General features: G+C 36.4%; 1 non-coding gene across 1 annotated transcript; it reads right to left on the bottom strand.

Annotated features, from left to right (window-relative positions):
* Positions 1-6,495: 6,495 nt before the first annotated feature.
* Positions 6,496-6,603, bottom strand: LOC112724794 (small nucleolar RNA R71). Its single transcript, XR_003163939.1, has one exon. It is a non-coding gene; the product is annotated as a small nucleolar RNA R71 (small nucleolar RNA).
* Between the last annotated feature and the right edge of the window lie 313 nt (positions 6,604-6,916).

Raw genomic sequence — 6,916 nt, 5'->3', positions numbered from 1 at the left:
CCTACACAACCTCCCTTAGACACCCAAAGATTCTCCAAGATTGAAACCCTCCTTGAAAGCTTTAAAGAGAATATGGAAATCTTTGGAGAGAAGCAAATGAAGGGTATAGAAAGCTTTATGGAGGAGGTAAGGAATTCTTTTAAAGAACAAGAAATCTCTCTCAAGAACATTAGAATGCATTTAGATCAAATGATAAGTGCAAGAGAGGAATTAGAAAAACAAGAAAAAGAGGCACTCATACCAAGTGAGATTCCAATGAAGAAGGAGGAGGTTGTGAGAGTATATAAGCCTAGGGCTCTATATCTACAAAGGCTACTTAGGGTGACAAAGGAACATGCAAACTCACTCCCAAAGAAAGCAATGCAAGACCTTACAAAAGAAAGGGAGGAAAACAACCAAGGGAGTCCACACTCCAATGAAGTAGAGAGTTGTATGGAGGATGATTTAATTGGATCATCAATCCAAGAGGTTCTTGATGAAGAGGACACTCCAACCATCACACAACACCTAAGTCTTAAAATCAAGGAAGTGAAGAAAATCAAGGAGAACACTCAAAGAAGGATTGTGACCAAAAAATAAAAGTCAACATCCATGAAAAAGAGAAGCTCAACAAAAAGCAAAAGACCACATCCATAAAAAAGAGAAGGTCAACAAAATGCAATCCAAACCCCACCCAACAAGCAAGAGGAATCAAGCTAATAACAATAAAAGAAAGCTTGTTAGGAGACAATCAAATCACAAGGCATTAATTTTCTCTTTTTCTCCATTGAGGCCATTTCTATTAATCAATTGGAAGAAGATAAAGAAAATTAAGAACCACATGTCAAGCTAATGACATTAAACGAGCGCTTGTTGGGAGGCAACCCAACCATTGGTAACATTTTCTTTCTTTGCTTAGTTTTCTTTCAATAATTTGGCATATGATTGCATTCTAAGTTTGGTGTTGCATGCAACAATTTGATCTTCAATCTTTAGTGGGTACTTGCATCATTCTAAAATAAAAGTGTCACACTAAGTTTGGTGTTGCCATTTACCTTTCATGCATAATACCATGCACAACTCACTTATTAATGCAATCACATTGTCTCTTTTCTTTGTACCTTGATTGTTATCTTTAATTTTGCTTGCTTAAACACATGCATCACTCACATCTCTTCTTGAAGACATTCATGATTAATCTTAGATTCCATCACCACTATTTTATTTGTTACTTGAAGACAAGTAATCATTCTAAGTTTAGTGTGGGGAGGAAGGAATAGGGGGAAAATGACATCAACAAAGATGAAGATCTACAAGGTGGTTAAGTATCTTTCTCTTATTTATTTTCTATACTTTTAATTGCATAATTGTCCTCCATTTTTTATATGCATGTGTGCTCTTGTGAATAAGCATAGCTTGATATTTGAATTGTAACATGTTGCCATGACATTATAACTACCATCTTGAATTTTGTGAGTCAAAGTAATTAAGTATAATGATCATAAACAAATAAGGTAATTAAAGAAGAACCTAGCATGAGCATATAAGTATTGGAAGGTTAGCATGACTATTGTTGCTCAATTGCCTTTGAATTTGTTTAATTGAAGTTTTCATCTAGAACATTTTATGAAATTTTTGAAATATTGAAAACCTTGATTAAGCAAATCAATTAAAAGATTAAGAAAGAAAAAGGGAAAATGAGAAAGTTGAAGGCTCTAAGTACCAATGATAATTCATTTGTCAAGTACTTGTGGTGTTTATGTATCAAGCAAAAATCTTGAAAACAAAACACTTATGAGTCAAGGTTAGGCTCAAGTGCGAAGCACTCCCTCAAAGATCAAGGCTCTAAGCACCAATGATTAGAAGAAAAGTAAAGAAAAGAAACAAATGAGCTTAAAGAGTCCTCTAATTAAATGCTTATGGTGCTTATGTATCAAGTGGTAATACTTGAAAACAAAGCATTTAGAGTCGAAGTTTTTAACTAATGATGAAAAGCACCCAAGAAGCTAAGCTAAGAAAAAGATGAGAAGCTTGATTCAAGGAAGGAATATAAAGAAAAGATTTCATAAAGTGAGCTAGATAGAAATATCAATCATTTGAATTTCTTTTGTGATTGTTGCATACATAGTAAACTAGCCTACCATGAAAATTAAATTGCTATTCTTCTCACCTTGGATTGTCAAATTGTATTGTATGATTCTTTATTTGCTTGAGGACAAGCAAATTTTAAGTTTAGTGTTGTGATGCGTGCGCATCATGTTATGTTTTTCTATGCTTTTTCATATAAAAAATCAATTCATAATGCTTAATTATGGGAGTGTTTTGATGATTAAATTGAATATTGCTTTGATTGCTTGAGTTAATGAATTTTGAAGGAAATGATAGAAAAATAAGCAATAAAAGCACTAAAAGAGGAAGCACACTCCCAAGGTGGCAAAAGAGTTAGAAACAAACTCAAAGAGAAGCAAAGAGGATTTGCAACCCTGACCTCTTCACACTCCAACAAAAATAAGTCGCACTACAAAGCTCCAAAAGAGGTTCTCTCAGTGTCATTGGAAAGTAGACTTCCGGAGCTTTCCAACCATATATAACACTCTATATTGGACACTAGATTTGAGGGTGCAAATCGTAATTCTTTCAGCACTACATACCCGGCGTGCGGCTAGGCGTGTCTGGGCGTGGCACGCCGGGCCAAATTTCCAGCAAACATGCCAAACTGACCTCTTCACCTTCAAAATATCATAACTTGGGCCAGAAAAGTCCAAATGACATGCTTTCAGCAGCATTAGAAAGCGGAGATCTAGGGCTTTCCAATGATATATAATAGTCTATGGTAGACAAGCATTTTGGATCCAAGAATGACCCATCTTTCAATGTTGCAAGATTGCCAAAGCCCAAATTGTCACCAAAGTGCCACTTCAATAACACTCCAGATTGGGCCACTTCTAATACTCCAATTCCTTCATTTATTCTTCAATGTTTCAAGCCTCTATGAAGAGAATTAAAAGTTCACAATCCCAGGTCAAGCCACAATTAACAATCAATCAAGGCCACAAGAGTCATCTAGAAGTAATTAGGAAATTTGCATTTAATTATAATTTCAATTGAATTTGTAATTTAGGTAGCTTATAAATAAGACCTTAGATTCATCATTCTACACACACCATGGAGGGGTGGAGGTGACTCCACTCTCCTTTTACTCTCATTCTCTTCTCTTCTTCCATTTCTTTCATATACACTTTTGTAAATATTTAGTTATGAGCTTCTAATTTCCAACATTGGGAAAGAGAGCTCTATTGCTATTTGATGGATTAATTTGCTTTTATTCTTCTTCTTCTTCTTCTCTTCATCTCTCTTTGATTTACTTGAAGGATTTTCGTTCTTCATTTAAGCATTCAATTATCTTGGGAAATAGATTGAATATACATGAATTCTATGTGAACCTTGGGAAAGAAATCATAGAATGATGCTTGAAAATCCTTCTCACACTTGAGTAGATTTGGGTATGGATGGGATATTGTGACATTTAATCTATCCATTATTTGGGTCTAGGAAAGTGTGTGGTATAATTAGGGACCATTCTTTATCTCTTCTCATGAGCAATTAGACCAAGGAATTGGCTATTGATCAAGATTGGGGAGATTGAATTGCCAAGACATTGGGATTCAATCACTCATGATTGCCAAGAGGTAAATGAGTTGCATAATTAAAGAGGAGATGAAATCTATTAATGATAAGAATGCAATATATCTTGATCCCAAGTGTTTGTAGAAATGCTTCAATTGGATTTACTTTCTAATTATTTACTTTCTTGCACTTTACTTTCTTGTACTTTCCATTCCTTGCAATTTACATTCTTGTACTTTAATTTTCACCACTTTAATTTTTTGTCATTTACTTTCCTTGCACTTTATTGCTTTCATTTAATTTTATGTTATTTACATTTCTTGTTGATTATATCTCCTTGATGTTTGTCTAACTAGAATAATTAATCAACTATTGCTTGCTTAATCCATTAATCCTCATGGGATCGACCTCACTCTTGTAAGTTTTATTACTTGATAAGACCCGGTGCACTTGCCGGTAGTTATTAACGAAGAAGTTAATTTCTTTCGTTATCATAGAGCTTAGTGCTCAAGCCTTCGCACTTGGTGGAAAGCCATACAGAGCCCCTGACATCAAACCTAAGTTTGGTGTTGGGCATTCACCACCCACCATTGAAGGAGGAGGCCCTGATAAACCACTATTTTATGGTTTATCTTGTGTTTAATTGAGTGGTTTCATCAAGTCTTCACCCACTTATTCATACTAATTGCATGATTTTACATTTTCCATCCTAATATTGTTTTATGGTTGAAAACTTGCTTCCTAGAGATCTTTAATTAGTATATTTTAATTCTACTTTATACCATTCGATGCCGTGATCCGTGTGTTAAGTGTTTCAGGCTTTATAGGGCAGGAATGGCTTAGAGAATGAAGAGGAAGCTTGCAAAAATGGAAGGAACACAAGAAACTAAGGAGATGACTAGCAAACACCAATGCGTGCGCATGGCTCATGCGAGCGTGCAAAATGGAGAAAATTACAGCGACGCGTGCGCGGGCCTGACGCGTACGTGCGGATTGGAATCTGCACGAATGATTCGCACGCGTGGACGACGTGTACGCGTGACAAGGAAAATTGCTGAATGATGCGCACGCGTGACTGACGTGTACGCGTGACCTGCGCGATCTGCAGAATTAACAGAAAATACTGGGGGTGATTTCGGGCCGCATTTTGACCTAGTTTTCGGCCAAAAAACACAGAATAAAGCCAGAGAATATGCAGAGACTCAACACACCCTTTTTCCACTTTTTTTTACACAACTTTAGATACATTGATACATTCTCATTAGGATAGTTTTATGTTTTTAGATCTGAATTTAGAGAGGATTGCTCTTCCTCTAGGTTCTCTTTACATTCCCAGTTTATTGCTTATGCTTTTGGATATTGAAGAGTCATTACCTCCGTTGAAGATACTATTCTAGTTTGTTTCTTTACTTACTCTTTTATTTATTCCATATTCTTAATTCCTGTTTAAAGTAGTACGTGGATTATTTTCATGAATTGTTAATACAAAGGATTACTTTTATTTTTAATTAATTTTGAATCCCTATTTTATTTAAATTATCATGTCTTCTTCTTATATTTTTATGATCGTTACATTCATGTCAATGGAGTAGACTCCATACTTGACATGGGGGTTGATTAAAAGGAGACACTTGAGTTGGAAGGCTTAAGTGATGGTTAAACTGGACGTTGTTGGCTAGTTCTGTATTTACTAACGCTAGACCTTCCCAAGGGAGAGGACTAGGATTTGCGAATAAGAATTAGCTCAATCACTTGACTTTCCTTTATTTAGTAAGGGTTAACTAAGTAAAAACAACAACCTTTTTAATACTACACTTAAGAGACCCCAACAAGGATAGAACTTCCAATTAATCATTTCCCCAGTCAAGGCCTTTTATCTAGAATATTAATAATCATTCTTAGTTTTTATCACTTTAATTTACAATTATTTAATTGCTTACCAACCAAACTAAAACTCTCTTGGAAATTCCTAATTAATAAAATAGCATCCTTTCTTACAACTCGTTGGGAGACGACCTGGGACTCATATTCCCAGTATTTTTCTATTCTAAATTTTTGTGACACTCTTCTAAATTGGTGAGGCAGATTTTAGCTGGTTAAGAGCTATACTCGCAACGCTGTTCTATTATATTATAATCTCTTAATTGGCCTAACTTTTCTACCACGCACCAGTTTTTGGCGCCGTTGCTGGGAAGTTGCAATTGTGTGCTAAATTATTAATTCGTGTACAGATTTTTATTTTTATTTGCATATTTTATTTTTATTTTATTACCTTGAGCTATATGTTTCTTTCATTGAATGATGCGTTCACTACCTGATCTGAGCTTAACCGCATTTGATCCTGAAATTGAAAGAACTATTTCACTTATTAGGCGAGCTCGACGTCGGTTAGCCTCTGAGGGTGGTGAAGTAATTGTTATCGATTCACCAGTCTCATCTGAGGGCGAATCTGAACTGCCATCTGAGAGCACAACAAGCTCCTTTACTACTGATTCAGTTGATTCACGTGCAGATAGAATGACAGCACCTAGGAGGATTACTATCCAGGAAGCTGGAGCCCCAGATTTTACAATGCAGCCGTATCAAGTGCATCATCCAACTCTGGCTGCAGATTTTGAACTGATAACTGCACTAATCAACTTGATGCCCAAGTTTCATGGCTTACCTGCTCAGGAGCCCATCAAGCACCTCAAGGATTTTCAGATAGCCTGTTCTACTGTTAGGCGTCAGGGTGCGAATGAAACTTCTATTCTGTTAACTGCCTTCCCGTTTTCTCTTGAGGGAAAGGCAAGGGAGTGGTACTACTCCCAAGCTGAAGTGACTGTTACCAACTGGGATACGCTCAGAAGAGAATTTTTGAAAAAATACTTTCCAGTTGAAGTTACAGACAGACTAAGGAAAGAGATCTCATGCATTGTTCAAGGTGAATCAGAAACTCTCTATGAGTACTGGGAGCGTTTTAAGAACCTTCTAGATGCATTCCCTCATCACATGATTGACAGGCTAGTGTTGATCAGCTATTTCACTCAAGGCATGAAGCCTCAGGATAAGACTACACTAGATGGTGCTAGTAATGGTTCTCTGAAAAAGTACAAGACCGCAGATGAAGCATGGCAACTAATTAGCGACTTAGCTGTGTCCACCAGGAATCACAGGCACAGGAATAGCCACTCAAAAGTTGTTGCAGAAGTTTTCTCTAGTACTGAGACTACTGCTCTTACACAGAGTATATGTGAAATGACCAACCTACTGTGGCAATTACAGTTGAATCAACAACAACAAGCTCAGCCTTCCCCACCACAACAAAGCC

Source organism: Arachis hypogaea, chromosome 11 (genome assembly GCF_003086295.3).
Source record: "Arachis hypogaea cultivar Tifrunner chromosome 11, arahy.Tifrunner.gnm2.J5K5, whole genome shotgun sequence".
NCBI classification, from domain to species: domain Eukaryota; kingdom Viridiplantae; phylum Streptophyta; class Magnoliopsida; order Fabales; family Fabaceae; genus Arachis; species Arachis hypogaea.
Note: the sequence above shows the minus strand (reverse complement) of the source record. Positions and strands in the feature narration are given on the sequence as shown.